Source organism: Grus americana, chromosome 1 (assembly GCF_028858705.1).
Source record: "Grus americana isolate bGruAme1 chromosome 1, bGruAme1.mat, whole genome shotgun sequence".
NCBI classification, from domain to species: Eukaryota; Metazoa; Chordata; class Aves; order Gruiformes; family Gruidae; genus Grus; species Grus americana.
The window spans coordinates 103,329,696-103,345,702 of NC_072852.1; the positions used below are offsets into that span (position 1 = coordinate 103,329,696).

Sequence of the window (16,007 nt, forward strand, 5' to 3'; positions counted from 1 at the left end):
GCTTTTATTTGCGCTAGACAGGTACTCTTTGGCACCTTAGGCACTCTATGGGCAAAGGAGTGAAGTAAATACTGAGGTGAGGTTGTGCTGACCTATTTAGACCAGGTGGCTTGTACCTTACAAGTGGCTCTTCCTCTCCATTACTGCAAAAGGAAGCTTGGAGTGATTGGTTCAGGTACAGATGTCTATCTGGTCAGATGAATCCTCCCCTAAATTTGCAGGTACTAAATGTTTAAGCTTTGACTAAGAACAATAAGAGATGCATGACAATTTTCTGCTGGGAAATTTGTAAGTGTCATTGAGGTAGTCAGCAGGAATAGATTGTACTACAGCATTGTCCTGATGTTTAGTACCCTAAGAATCCCACGTTTTGGAAAGGGAAAGAGATGTCTCTTCTCTGAAATAGATTGCAGTGCAACAGGAGAAAAATCTTTATTACTGTATCTTAGGTACTGAATAAAATCCCAAATTCAAGTGTTTATCTGCTGAGCCTTTCAAAAGGGAATGTGCTGAGCTTTGCCGTACCAACCCTATTGGCAATAACAGAGCTTAGTTTAATTCAACTAAACATGCTTAGGTGATGACAATACCGTGTTCAAAACAGGACACAAACCTTAAAACATATTGTAGTTACCATCATTTTTAGAAACACATTTTAAAAGTCTGAACAATTTTCTCCCCAATTATTATAAATGTATGTATTTTACTGAAATAGCAGTAACTTGCCTTCCCTTAGCTCAAGTGTAAATGATCCTATTCATTTGTAGCTAAAATTGTCCTCCCCAGAGTATGCTGACTTCAGTAGAATTACAACTCGCATGATTTCAGCTGATAGAATCTACTGCAGCTATAACCTAAAGAGGTAACATTTCTTGCAATACATGATAAAAGAAGCACTTGGCAAAGGTCAGCTTTTCAGATGTCTTGTAGAAATGTCATTAAGTACAATCTTCTGATAGGTCCTCTTCTGCCTCAGTGTCTGTACCAGTTGTCTGGAATTTCTGACTGAAGTGCAGCATCTCAGTGACTTTGTTAACTTCAAGTTAGAAGGCTCCATTATGATTAAAATAACCTCAAAGTCAAATTTAGCAGGTAGGAATTTTGATAAAACCCTTTGAATGAACTCTGTTGTATGAAAGTAAAACAATTTTTAAATTATCAGTTCTTCTGAATATAGCTAAGGCTGATAGGATTTGAGTGAATGTCAGGGAAAGTCCTAAATATTTGAACAAAAAGCCCTCCTAAAGCTATTATTTTATATTAATGGGGGCAAATACTATGACAAAATTAAACCCTTCTGCAAGCAAGGGCTATCTGCATTTAAGTTTTCCATTTTAATTCCCAACTTTTGTCTACCGTGATGACTCCTTGTTAAGTTGTCAAAAGACTAGGTCAGTGCATATGTTAAAAGAGTGCAGGTACAGAGATCGGAGAAGAAACCAGATGGCCAGGAAGTTGGAATGAACTCTAGCTCAGTGCTGAGGAAAAACGTATAGCTACCAGTATTGTTGCTGTCTACGCACTCCAGAAATTGTTTTAGTTGAGCCATCTATAAACAGGGAAATGCTAATGTTTACGTGGTGACTTTCTGTATGAACATCTATATAGCTAGCTTTCAGCTGACAGACTGCTGTAAAACACAAAGATGGCCAGCAGGCAAGTAGCAGTGGTCAAATACAAAAATCAGTAAAAACAAAACCAAAACAAAAAACCCCACAACCCCCCCCCCCCCGCGCATATTAGATATGAATCGGTTACTGAGACAGTCTTGCTGGAGGTGTTTGCACAGGGAAGCTAAGTACTTCATGACCTTGAGGTTTCAGAGCGTACTTGCTCTCTTTACATGGACAGTGATATGCGAGCTCGATAGGCTGGCACGTAAAATCTGCATTATATTCCCCTTTGTGAAGGACTAAGGTACCAGAGAGTTTTCTTGCATGTTTTAGAAGAATCTGTGAGCCCAAATGATTTTCTGACTTCATAGGCATTTAGGATGCGTTATCCTGGATCCCAGCCTTACAGAGATCACTGCAACCTCTGCGGCATTGCAAGGGTCTCTGGATCGAGGCTGCTGCCAGGAGACTGAGCAGTAAAGAACACACCAGCTCAGAAGAGCTAAGGGTTGAGTTACATGGAGCACTGCAGGGGTTAAACTCCATGGCATATCCTCAGCTGAGGTGCAGATGAACTTGTATCATGTGAGTCTGTTGGTCAGCACGAGCTTGCAGGACGCTGTAACCACTATTTGGTAAACTTCAGGATTTTCAGTAAACTACACTCAGTTGTGTTGTATTGAGCTGAGGAAAAAAAAGCCTGCAGGCTTTACTAAAAGTAAAACCAAATACAATTTAGACAGTTTCGTGTCTAATGTGTGCCCCAGTGAAGGCATTATTTAGCGTGCATTCTTATGGACCACCCGTTGCCTAAGTGATATTGAGTGCCCTGGAAGATCACAAAGAAAAAAAACTTTGGAATATATTCAAAGATAAATAGATGGTGAATATTTACATGGATTACCAAAGACGAACTGGCATAATATAAGCCTACCTGATATTGAAAGTTGCTAGCGCTTAATGCATTGGAGAAAAGATGCAAGAATAACTTGTCCTTTTGGAATACTGCTGCTGTAATGTATTCCAAGGACAGAGACTTCACAAGCTTACTGCTGTCCATTGAACTAGCTCCAGTCTTGACCTTACTGAGGTATAAGAAATATATGAACAGTCTACAAATATGGCGGTAATTTAAATGATAAATGCTGATAAGCACTTTTCTCCTCTGTGCCTAAGCTTCACTCCACATCTTCTGTTAAAATATATAATAGAGTATCTAGACAGTTGCATTTTGATTTGCATCTATTGCCAAAACAATATATCTTTCAGATAAGCCTTTCATGCATTACTTTTAATAATAATGTTTTAAATTAAAAGACTGCTTCCATCAGAATAATGAAGCAAGATAGCCAAGAAAAGAGCTATGTGCTTGAGCACAGAAATTCATTAAAGTAAGAAAAATCCATGAAACAGTGATGATAATGAGAAAAGTATTGAGCTTCAAAGTCGACAATGCTGAAAGCAGAGACTACATTTAGGGCTTACTGCATGGGAGGGGCTGTTTTCTCTTTTCAGAGATATTTTTCTCTTTTTAAATTCTGAGAAATCAAAGAAAATTTTGGCAACTCAGTTACTTTTACATTGCCATAGGCATACGGGATTTTACTAGCACAAAAACTGTGCCTGATAGTGCTATAAGGAATAATCCATTATTTTACTTATGTAAGTATTAGTATTAATGCTCTCCCTTCTTCCAATACTAAGGAACATACAATTATTTAATAATGACAAACACCACCGCTTGAAGAAAGCAATTTACTGTAATCAAGATACTCTGCTTTCTACTTTCCCTCCTGGTCTCTATTTAAGTTGCAGTGTATGTGTTACCTATATTTATCTTAGAAATAAGTTGTCCTTATAAAGCCTTTTTTTAAAAAGAAATATTTGAAAAGGTGCTGTTTTCCTCATTAAAATATTTTACCTTCCCCAGAATATAAGGAACTCGCATAGCAAGCGCTAATGAGACACATGCTCGCCTTTCAATTGCGTTCCCTTTTCCTCCTTTGCTTCTGTGATTTATTTTCTTCATCAGCGTTGAACAAAAAGTGGCAGTAACATAACAGTAGTACCTGCCTGATACTTCTCTGCATCCCTGCCCGGCTGCTGAGCCGTGCTGCTGCGCTTGACAGGCTGTGGGAAGTCAGGAATACAGAGGGGGTTTACAGGAGAAGCTGACGCTCTGCATACATCCAACCTGAGACAAGTTTTATAAATCTGACGCCTGGCTTCATTGACTCCTGTGACTATGCAAAGACAAAAGGTTCTGCCTGGGACAGAGCAACCCTTTGCTGCTGCAGCACAGATGGTATGAAAGTGCTTTATATGACACAAGCAGTTACAGAACATTCGGTGCACTAAAGTGTGCTGTCAAGACTTGTTTTCTTTAAGCTGCCAGTCTGTCATTGTCTTTTGGAAAGTAGCATGCAGCCAGCAAACCCCTTTCCATTAAAAAAAAGGAAAAAAAGCCCTGTTTATACTTCCCTTCCATTTTCTCCTACCAGGTAACTTCTTTCTCTAATGTCACCTTGGGTATTATAGTAGAATTAAGGAATAGCCAAAATTTCTCTTGTACTAGATACAAAAAATAAATAGTGAGAAAATAAGTAGGTTTTAAAAATGCTAAGAGAAAAGCAAAGAGAAGCTTTCAAACCAAACATTTCCCACACTTGCATCTGCTGAACTTCTGAGACACAGTATAAAACTCATCCTTTTCTGTATTATGGGCACAGCTGTGCTGAGAGGCATTAACCACGTACCTGCAGTTGGTTCAGATGCTGCTAACTCATAGCTCAACCTGGTATGGACCAGAGCACGCATTTCATGCAGTCTAGCACACACCTCACGGGCTAAAACTCTGTGAGAAACAAAGAGCATCATCTACCTTGCTGTTTTTCTGAAGCCTTGACAGTTATTCCACCATGCTACGTGAGTCTCATTACAGATATGCAATGAATTTCTCCTGATTTATGATGCATTCCTTAATCCCCTTTTTTAAAGCTAGATTAGGCGGCAACGGGGTGAGGTCACAGATCAGAAGAGCTCCCTTTCAGCATATACCTCCAGTACCTGGTTCATTTATCCTCTAATTTGGCAGTTGGAGGAATTTCTGGCCAAGGTAAAATCCAACTTAGAGGTATAAAACTGTACATGTTCGGGAACTTTCTGTACGTGTTCTTCACGGCAGCAGGAAAGGCTGAAACTGGCCTGTATTCTGAACTATTTTTCACTAGAATCTGTATGTTTCATTAAGATTACCGTGAAACAAGAAGATGACTTTATTTCCATCAATTTTGTTGTTACCCAGTGACACTCGTTAATTATTCCGTTCTTACAAGCACAGCAACCTTGTCCTTGCCTCTCTCGGTGTAAGAATTTTAAAGTGCGCCTTGCCAGATCTTTCAGATCTTTCAGACACTGAGAGCGTGGACACAATCTTGCGATGGTAGGACTCTGAACCAGGTAGGTATAAGCGAGGGTGAGGAGCGCTGAACATGTGAAAACATCAGCCTTGAGGGTCTGTTTCTTTCTCTAGCAAAGAGTAATGAGATTAAATACCCCAGAAAGAATGTCTTGGATGTTGAATGGTGCCACGTTTCTCTACTCCCATGCGCAATTTTCAGGTCGGCTTATGAGCAATCATATTTCATCTGCATTTGCTTAGGCAATTGACTGCTGAAGATTTTAATTTGCTTCTTGTTACTTTATTATCTAGATGTCTCAATATTAAATGACAATTTTGTCTCTTGATGCTATTGCAGGAAGTTTTACCCTTCTGTTTTTAAATATTTTTGTATTCAAGCCAGTTTTAAGTGCCTTATGAAATGTTGTCATTAAGCTGTTGTATTTGAATCACTATGGGAAACAAGGATTTGGGGATTTCATCTTTGTTAAAAATCTACAATTATGTGCTGTGGGAAAAGTCACTTCTTTGCAAAACTGCACGTGGCAAAACCAGAAATAAAAACAAGCATGCAGTAGCATGAAATGACCACAGGGCAACACAAAAGGGAGAAAAATCTTCTCACAGAGTATCTTTGTGATGAGCTAACATCAAAAGATTTTAGGTTCAGCTAGGCACAGAGAAATTTGGTTAAGCAAAGTAATGAGCGCTGCTGTGCTTTTCATCTTCAAAATGTCTTACAAAGGTTAAGACTTTAAAATATATCTGTGCAATGAAGCATTATATTGCCACCGTTGGTTTTTTCCCCTCAGTTGAAGTGGATGTTGAGTTCTTAAATGTCCAAGGCTGCAGAGAAGATCGGTCAGATCTAGGACTGCAGACTAAGCTTCTCCTGCAGTGCCTGACCTTCATAGACTGTGCTGGACATTCTTCATTTATTCAGTCGTCCTTCCATCAGCCACTGCCCTCCTTTTCTCAAACCGATTGTCCTGTTTGACATCTTTTTTCCTGGCAGGTCTGCAGCTTTCCATTGCATTGTGAGTACTCAGATTGCCTGGTTTAAGCCTGCAATAACCCTCTAGGTCAACCCTCACCTGGCTACATTTGCCTCCCCTGTTATTAGTGCAGATTTCTCTCTCCTCCTGCACTGCTTTACAGAAAGGTCTGTTCAATGTGCTTTGCAGAACCCCTATGGAAGACCCACTAAATGAATTTTATCATCTTTAAATTATATATATCCCTCACAAACACACATGTAGAGTCTCTATGTATCAGGGTAGAAAGCAACTCACCATCTCCTGTGTTTGGAATAGCCTTGGAAAAACTGCCTCTGTGCCAGGAAGCCTGGGGATTGGACTGGAAGTAGAAATTAAATCACCTTTAGCAACACTGGATACTGCCAAAAACCTACAAGAAAGCCAAAAATCATCAATATAGACTCTGTAAGTGACAATGAAAATGTCCTGGTTTTGGCAAGGATAGAGTTAATTTTCTTCCTAGCAGCTGGTATAGTGCTGTGGTTTGGATTTAGGATGAGAATAACGTTGATAACACACGGATGTTTTTAGTTGTTGCCAAGCAGTCAAGCACTTTTCAGCTTCTCATACTGCTCTGCCAACGAGAAGGTGGGGGGGTGCCCAAAAAGCTGGGAGGGGACATGGCCAGGGCAGCTGACCCAAACTGGTCAAAGGGATACTCTATGTCATATGATGTCATGCTCCATATATAAGTGGGTGGTTGGCTGGGAGGCAGGGCAGCTTGGGAACTGGCTGAGCATTGGCTCCCGTTGGTGAGAAATTGTGCTGTTCATGACTTGGTTTATATATTCTATTATTATCATCATCATCACCATCTTCCTTTTCTGTCCTATCAAACTGGCTTTATTGCAACCCATGAGTTTTACTTTTTTTTTCCTTTTGATTCTCTTCCCCCATCACACTGTGTGTGTGTGGGAGGGACCAAATGGCTGTGTGGTTGTTTCAGCTGCTGGCCGGGTTAAACCACGACAGAAAGATCTCTACTTTAGGGGAAGGAAAAGATCTTTCAGAAGGCCTAAACTGTAATTTGCAGGATCTCTTCAGCTAATCAGAGATGATTCTTTAAAAGCTTAGAGGCCAGTGTCAGGAAAACCCCACAGAGTGCACCTAAGAACATAGCTGGTAATGTCCAAAATTCTTTATAATGGGCTAATGACCAGCAAAAACCTTGCAGGCTTTGACACTCCAGAAATTGGCTCCAATTGAGGAACTCAAGACATTGAAAAACTGACCTGGACTTTTCTGAAGATAAGTGGTCAGTAAAAGGAAAAGGAGGAGGAAGCCTGTGCTGTTTAGCGAAGCCAGTAGTTTTAGTGTTTCTCATGCTATTAGCACCCAAGTACATCTCCGAGGTGCTAATAGTCAACTTCTATCGACTGCAGTGGGAGCCCAGGGCGCTTGGCGTTTTGCAGCAATACCTCATGTTATTAAATAAAAGACATAAATGTGCCAGAGTATGTGCTCTTTAAACTTCAAGGCATTGTTTCTTGCTTTATCAAAATATTAAAGATTTTTCTCCCGTTAGCACTGTCTTGGAGTAAGCAACTACCTAAAAAAGAAATGTACCTCAGAAGAGTATGCACTGTGAAAAGCAGAAATATAACATTCTACCAAGAATAGACTGATTTAATTTGAAATATATATTCTTTAAATGGCTAATGTGCTTAAAATGTAAAAAATCAGATATCAAAGGCAGTTCTTGTTTCAAAGCAGAAGAGCAGTTAGTAAGAAAAATGATCAAAAATAAGACAAAGTGAAAAAAGAAATTAGGAAAGATTATTGATTTCCTAGAAAAAAGAATAAAAACTAATAATTTTTCACACATTATCAAATAACATGGTAATTTATCTAGAATATAATTCTTCTAACGTTTGACTGTGACTTGGTACCAGATGAGTTCTTACAGCTCAAAGCTACCTGGTGCAGATTTTGAGGATGGTTACAGACCTATTTCTTGTACCATCTACTTCACGTTATGGCCTACGGCCTAGGCTAGAACAGTCAGTGATGTGGTTTCCTGAGGCTGTCAGTGCAACTCTGGGAAGTCCAGGTTTTGTTATTGCTAAAGGAAGGGCTGTAGCCTCCCTGCCAGGCAGGCACCCAGCAAATCACGAGTTGTAACATCAGTCCTGTACATGTTGAACAAATCTGGAAAAGCAAAAGCTGTTAGTAGTTTTTGCACCCATGCCACTGGTAGACGTAAGACTTACATTTTCCAGAAATTAGTCTCCTGCTCAGTACAGAGCATTAACCTTCAAAATGTAACTTACTGGCAGCAATAATAGAGTTTAAATAGTAAAATGAGTGCCCGTGCTCTCTCTTTCCCTGCCCTCCTTTGCCGTGCAGATTTCTCTATCTCTAGGCAAGGCCAGGAAGGACAGAAGGTAGAGTGGCCAGCATGACCTACTACAGGAATATGTAGCACTCAAGACATGAGTAATGATGTACTTAGCTGTATCTCATTAAGCATCCAATGGATGTTCAGCAACAACTGATCAAGGCAGAGGCACAGTAGCCCTCTTGTCTGGTTTTGCTTGGAAGTTGTTAGTGTAACCATTGTCTGCATCCTCTTCCCTTGACATACTCCATGGGACGTGGCAAAACTATGTTCTGTGTGAGAATGCAAGAGTGCACAAGAGCTGGGATAATTTTGGGGTGATCTTATAATACCTAAAAGGATTTCCATCTGAAGGGGTGGAGGGAGGGGAAGCTGGCTTTAGCTCCTGTTTGAGATCTTGTATGCTATGTTTCATTCCAAGGTAAGAAACTATGGGTATCAGAATGTCTAGGTAGCACCTACACATCTCAGAGATTTTGTTTGGATTTCTAGAAAAATCAGAGGTTCTGTTTCTTTTAAAATTCTAGGTCCTTTTCGTACATGCTTTCCCCTTACAGTCTATTCTTTTCCCTTCCTCCTTTTGTTCCAGCTTCTGCATCTTCATATTTTCATCTTCCTTATCTCACCTGTGTTTGCAAGCAGCTGGCTCTTTGCACTCAGGCCCTTCCTAATTGCATTCCCTTTTTCTCTCCTGATTTCTAATGCAAAAAGGAATATTTTTAAAATACGTGTGCTTATGTAGTCAAGAATTTCCTTGTTGGCATGCTATCCAATGACCTCATTCTTTTCTGAACGGGGAGAGCGTGTCCTCTGAAGGGTACTGGGAAGCCACTATTTGCACCTTGTTATCTAGCTTGGGGTGCTGCCAGGCATTCCTGCCCAGGCAGATTTGCAAACTGCCTACAAGCTTTTGTGAAGATCTTGTCTGGATGGGAAAGGAGGATGGATGTGGGAGTCCTTGTTGATGAGATAGCAGTATGGATGTAGCTGGTTTACTTCCCATCATTTTCAGCTTAATTAAAATGTAAGTACCCTTACCTAGACTTAGAGGTTCAGCACAGAAACTGAACAGACATCTCCAAGGAGAATCCTACATAACGAGCAGGTAAAGTTCACATGGAATTATGCTTTCTTTTGCCTTTCTAAGAACATCTGAAAAAAATGTGTAATGTTCAATCAGTAACAGAGGATGTTTTTAGAATAGTGATTCCTATAAAATGAGAACAGAGAGGAAGACATTGCAGAACTACAGAAATAAGGACTTTTGGAACCATTGATAAGTAATTTACAACCAGAGTAGTCTTTGTTATGGCAGAACATCCCCAGGGAAAGGGAAAAATCATGAAATTGCCTGAAATGCTATGAACTCACTGCTTTGTTTAATAAACAGAAGCCAAGCTTTTAACAGATGAACACAGTCATCTTGTACATATCAGGACTTAATATTCCTAAACATAAACAAACCTCTTTTTACTCAATATTAAATAATTTCACATCTGCTCAAAATCCCAATAATCTCAGTTCATGTGTGACAGCAACTACCCTTAGGAAGGCAGCACAGAGGAAGTAATTCTGGACCTATCTCCATCTCTGAAGATGCATTCATTGCTTCCATCACTTCTCAAGCCTCCAAGTTCTCCTGCTTCAAGTCTGAATATTTATTATGTCAGGCTGAGGTCTGCTGCTAACCAAAAAGCAGAACTATGAATTCCGGCCCTCCTTTTCTAGCAAAGACATTGATATTATGAGGGCTTTGATCTTGTGAAAACCAATAGAAAAAGTCTTGCAAAATGTGTGGAATATGAAAGCAAGCTTTTCTGTGGTTGAAAATAGCATCTGCGATAGTTCTATCACAAGGCTAAAAGTGACTTTCTTACTGTGTGGAGGATGCTTAGTAAGACTTTTAAAATGGTATCTTATGCTAAGATAACTATGTGAAAAAAACAGATTTACATGAATCTGACAGCTGTTTTAAAAGCTCAACGGGAAGCACCATTTGCTATAATACAGAAGACCTAGGTTCAGAATCACACACAAATTTTTGTCTTCTCAAAAGCCAGCAGGAACTGGAGGTGGCATAAAGAAAATGACAGCCTTACTGCAAAGGCAAACAGAAATCAATCTGTGCTCTTGAGCTGAGTTTGTGTTTCCTGTATTAAAGGGGCAAGGAGTTAGAATTAGACAATACCTCTCAGAATGGCTTGATATCCATAGTCGGATGAGAATTCTATTTTTCTTTAAATTTACAGTAGCTGCATTGGATTTGCCAGAAAATGATGGGTCAGTACAGTCCTATAAATCCTGAACACATATGTAGTATAGCTTTTCAAAAATAACTTAAAAAACAGCCTTCCAGGAGAAGAAAAAGTCCACAATAATGACAGCACACTGACAGTGCAATAAAGAGGAATTTGTTATTCTGACTGCAGGGGTTGACAATGACCAGAGGGTAAATGCATAACATAGGAAGAGCCTATGCCCAAATGTCAAAAACTCCCTGCCACAAATGAAAGAAAAAGAAATATGCTGAAAATGTGTTTACTCTGTACAGGCATAACAACAGTAATAAAAAGAATAATTTATTTGTCCACAATGAATATTTCTGAGCTTGAAGCTGAGGATGCAGCATTACATATTATCATCTATGTATAAGTAAATGATTCCTTTCAAATGTTCATTGCCATGAAATTAAAAGAAATCTTTGCCATCTAATGGTGAAGGTGGCAGCAAAAATGAAAATGAACAGTAAGCAAAGGGTTAAATATGTGGGATGGTAGTCTTTGTGAGTAATTTTTGTTGACAATTTTAAGCTACTGTTCAATTCTAGAAACAAATCTGATTATTATAATTATTTCTTTTATTACCTAAAGAGGATAATATCTACTCACAAGTATGACTACTTCTGTATGAAATTAATTTTGCAGGCATAAATTGTGCCCTCAAACAAGATCTCAATCCTGCAAAGAAACAGCAATAAATTGAAAGCTCTGTTGTTTTTCTGAAGTTATTTAGTTCTAAACAAACCTTCCTATGCAGTCTGTCTGCTTTTTATTTTTAGTTCTCCCTTCTTTGTTATTGAATGCTTTTGTAAGAAAGAAGGATTTTTGTTCTGAGTTTTTCTTCCTCCAGTATTTCCCATATGAAGTTATGATCCTCTGATAGCTTGTATGAAGAGGATTAGAACATGTCATCACTAATTGCAGATGAGGATTTAAAGCAGGGATGGGCAGGAGCAGCAGAAAAGATGATGTTGCTTGACCTGTCTTGATTCAGACTGCGTGGATGCTTCGCTTCTGCCTCTGCTGCTCCAGGAAGTTAGCCTGGCTTCCACATCTGTCCTCGTCTTATGGCAAGGGAAAATCGGGTTTTGCTGAACATGACGAAAGACTAACTTTTCTGCTGAAAGGCTGATTTCTCTATTGTACGTTGTTCCTAAAGAGCCATTTCTGCCATGAGGACTATGGAAAATTAGTTGGTTCATAAAAGCACAAGAGAAGGAGCAGTGGCAAACAGAAATCACTTCTAAACTGTAAAAATGCTGTATTTCAGTTGTGGGATTATATCTTTCTCTTCCGCATTTTTTTGTTGTTTTCGTTAGACTGTAAACTTTTGAGTACTGTCATTGTATCTTCACATATACCATACAAGTGCTTCCTGTGAGTGTGGAAATTGCAATGGTAACATACTCAAGCCCTAACCATCTACAAACATTACTGTTATTTAATGTCAACAACAGGTAGCAATTTGACTAATAAGCTTAAGGAATTACATAACTTAAGTAGCAATTGAACAAAATTATGTCAGTATGCATTTCCCCCTCTTTTGCTTCAGGACGAATCAATTATGAAACACAAATGAAAGTAATGGATACACATTTATAACAATTTAGGGTCCCAGGCATTGATTAACCATGACTGAGAGAACTTTCTCTCATGAAGATAAATGTTATTTCATAAAGAACCTACAAGCTCCCATGTGAGGCCGTGGACTACTGAGAAGGACACTTATATTAGCCCAAATGTTCTTTGATGGGTTGAAGTCTAAGGAGATAAGACAAAACAAGCAAGGCTAAGTAGTCGGAGTTGCTCTGCACTTCTCTGGACCGCTCCTCGGTAAACTGCCTAAGTAAAGACAAGAAATTAACACAAATGCCCCTTCATCTACTTTTAAAACATTCTTTTCTTTCAAAGCCTACTTTCTTCAGGCCTTGCAACAGGATGAAAAAGTGACTCAGCAGTTACAAAAAACTGGCAAAACTGAGCCAGAGGGAATTTAATTATCTTCAGACATCTAATGAAAACCACAAAGTTTTGTCACAATTTTCAGGACTTATCTGTCAAATCTTGACAGATCAGGAAACAGAAGAGGACAGTTTCTTGATTAAGACTGAAAAAGGGCTTGAACTTAATTTTCAAGGAGAAAGGATGTTTTTTAATTAATAAAGATAAGGCAATACGCAGTAAAATTACCTCCTTGTCTAACCTATCAACAAAGTTGTAACCAGAGTTCCACATTTGTGTTTGTTCCTCCCATGCCAAATTTTGGGCTTTCATTGTTGGGGATGAAAACATTTTATTCCAAGTCATTTGGAAAACAACCTGTGATTTAGTTAATGAAAGAATTAAATGCCTCAGTCTCCTCAGAATTAAAGGGAAGTAACGGTTTCAGTTGTGCTAAACAGACTTGTTGATATAACATGCTGGTTCTTCGTCATCTGAACTCATGATGTACACCAGTATCTCTCTGTGAAAGCTGTGTTACTAAAATGACTTATGGGGTTTTTTTTGTCATTTAATCACTCAATCAGAGTGCTTGTAGTGAACAAATGTAGGAATTAACAGACAGAGGACAGGGCCTAGGATTTTAAAATTTATATGCTGTTTCTTGGCTGCTATAACAGGTAGGCTAAGTATGTTGAATCTCTCACAGAGCAATATTTTACATATCAAAAGGGCATATCTTTAAAGCAGGCAGCATTTTAGTCCTATATAATATTCTTTTACCAAAGCGGTCACATAACTGAAACTTTCCTGAAATGGTGAGTCTGTTTTAATGTATAGCTGTTGGTGATGCAGGGCTTAACATAGACAAAGTTCTTGCAAAAAGAAAGGAAATCTTGCTGTAAACTTTATCAGTGGCCTGGCAACAGATTGGGAGACAGACAACTTTTCTGTTGGTTGATCTTTACTGTCAGAGTTTTGGGTACTGGACACCACAGGGCTTACAGAAACCTGCTCAGATTGTTTAACTCTTTTCTTCCCGATGCAGGTGCTGCTGTCCAAATAGCTTTTGAGGAAAAATTCCTGTGCAGGGCATAGAAATGGTGATGGATATAGCTGGGGTGTGCTAAAGGTACTGATTATATTTTTCTTGTAGAGAAGGCAAATAAATGGTCTGTAGACCGAGCATAAATGGTCTTGGGAAGTGTTACAGAATCATAGAATCATATAGTGGTTTAGGTTGGAAGGAACCTCAAAGATCATCTAGTTCCAATCCCCCTGCTGTGGGCAGGGACACCCTCCACTAGACCACGTTGCCCAAAGCCTCGTCCAACGTGGCCTTGAACACTTCCAGGGATGGGGCATCCACAGCTTCTCTGGGCAACCTGTTCTAGTACCTCACCACCCTCACAGTAAAGAATTTCTTTCTAACATCTAATCTAAATTGACCCTCCTTCAGCTGAAACCCATTACCCCATGTCCTGTCACTACACTCCCTGATAAACAGTCCCTCTCCAGCTTTCCTGTAGGCCCCTTCAGGTACTGGAAGGCCGCAATTAGATCTCCCCGGAGCCTTCTCTTCTCCAGGCTGAACAACCCCAACTCTCTCAGCCTGTCCTCATAGGAGAGGTGCTCCAGCCCTCTGATCAGCTTCGTGGCCTCCTCTGGACTCGCTCCAACAGCTCCATGTCTCTCCTGTACTGGGGCCCCCAGAGCTGGACGCAGTACTCCAGGTGGGGTCTCACAAGAGCAGAATCACCTCCCTTGACCTGCTGGTGTTTCCACTGTCTTTCACTGGTTCGGATTGTTTTCTTTCTAAGTATTTTTTGAACACATCTGGCTTCAGCCAGCCTGGGGTATGGAATATTTCCATCGTTGTTTGATCTGTTTTTCAGCAATGTTGAGTTGGCATTGGAGCAAACGTGGAGAGTGGCTGCCAGGGAGGCGCAGGAAGGAGTATGTGAGCAGGATAGAACCGAAGTGAAAGCTCCCCCTCAGCCAAAGCAATTTCTCACCAGAGTTTCCTCAAAGTTGCAAGAATATACCAGAAGGAATCACCTCCACAACTCATACAGCTTAACAGAAAATGGATTTTTCTAAGGTCAAGTACCATTGTAAAAGGAAGATAAGATATGATTTGGGCAATCTAAGAATCTCAACTTCTACTCGATATTTTCAAAACTGCCTGGTGTTTGTGGGGTCCTGATGAGTACAGCCCCAAAGGATGCCACTTGCAGAGCTACCTTTTGAAACAGATTTATTTAATGGTGATGTGCAAAGAATTGCTCTCCATTCTGCTAAATTACATTTCATTTCAGGACTCCAGTCTGAAGCCATATCCAAAAGCTGCAGAGTTTAGAAGAATTAGCCAGCAGCCTGGCTGAGCTTACATCTCACGCACATTGTTTTTATATACAGTGATAAATCACTTCTTGACTTTCTGCACAAAGGGTGTTTTCTTGTTGATGCATTTGAGAACACTGTAGAGAGGTTTGTAATTAAATAAGAAAAAAGTAGGACTTCTCTTATGAAGAAGTTAATTTTTGATGCTGTTGAAATCCAGGAATTTTGAAAATACTGTGCATTGGTTATTTTTGCTTTCTACCTGAAAGCTACACAAAAGTATTGTGTTTCTCTCTAAAAGACAGTGAAGTGAGAAATAGCCAGCTTTATTTTACATTGAGAATAGAAAATTTATCAAACAGAGAGACTAAAGATTTACGTAAAGATGTCTGGATTTTGCCTGAATTAAAAATATATTCAAGGACAAGCTTTCCAAGGTCTTTCACCTAATTGTGTACTAAACCACATCTTTCTATCCCTATGCTTCACAGTATGATTTAGTTTAAAAAATGATGTGTTAGAGCTCAAAAAACCATGTAGTTCAGTGTCTAGTGCCAAATATATAAAATGCCCTCCTCTTCCTTATCGTTCTCCAAGCCAGGGTAGTCAGCTTAGTATTCTGCCTGTTTTTGATTAAAAATGAGGTACAAATCTGATCCGGCATGGTAATTACTATATTCCAGTGTAAGTCACAGACCATTGCTGCTATTATTTATTCTCAGACAAAAACATTTATCCCCCAACCTCCAACTACAAGCTGCATATTCTTAACGGCTAGCCTTTTGCTATGAGTAAAAACTACATTATTTCTCATCTGCTCCACTTGTTGTGGGCCACCTCACCTGTGGCAGCCGAGATAGCTGCATTATCTGTTCTTCATTCTCTGTGGAAAGATTTGGAATTTTCTAATGCTCTCTTTCATGATGGATCAGAATCCAGGTAACTTTTTAATGTTAAGGATGGTTACTTGCACCTCATTCGGTTTGTCCCTGCTTAAATAAATGCGCACGCACATACACTCGTCACATCAGTCTCTCTAAAGAAACTTTCTTTTTT

At 39.5% G+C, this 16,007-nt stretch overlaps 1 protein-coding gene across 3 annotated transcripts in view; it reads right to left on the reverse strand.

Moving 5' to 3' along the window:
* The window catches only part of HTR1F (5-hydroxytryptamine receptor 1F), a 115,455-nt gene that overhangs the window by 56,601 nt on the left and 42,847 nt on the right, over window positions 1-16,007 (reverse strand). The window contains exon 2 of one of the 3 annotated variants that reach the window (XM_054841476.1): window positions 6,306-6,420. The exons of 1 other annotated variant lie outside the window; for it this stretch is intronic. The gene's annotated coding sequence lies outside the window, so the exon portion shown is untranslated. The remainder of the gene's footprint in view (window positions 1-6,305; window positions 6,421-16,007) is intronic. One more of the 3 variants, XM_054841485.1, reaches the window with a different exon arrangement.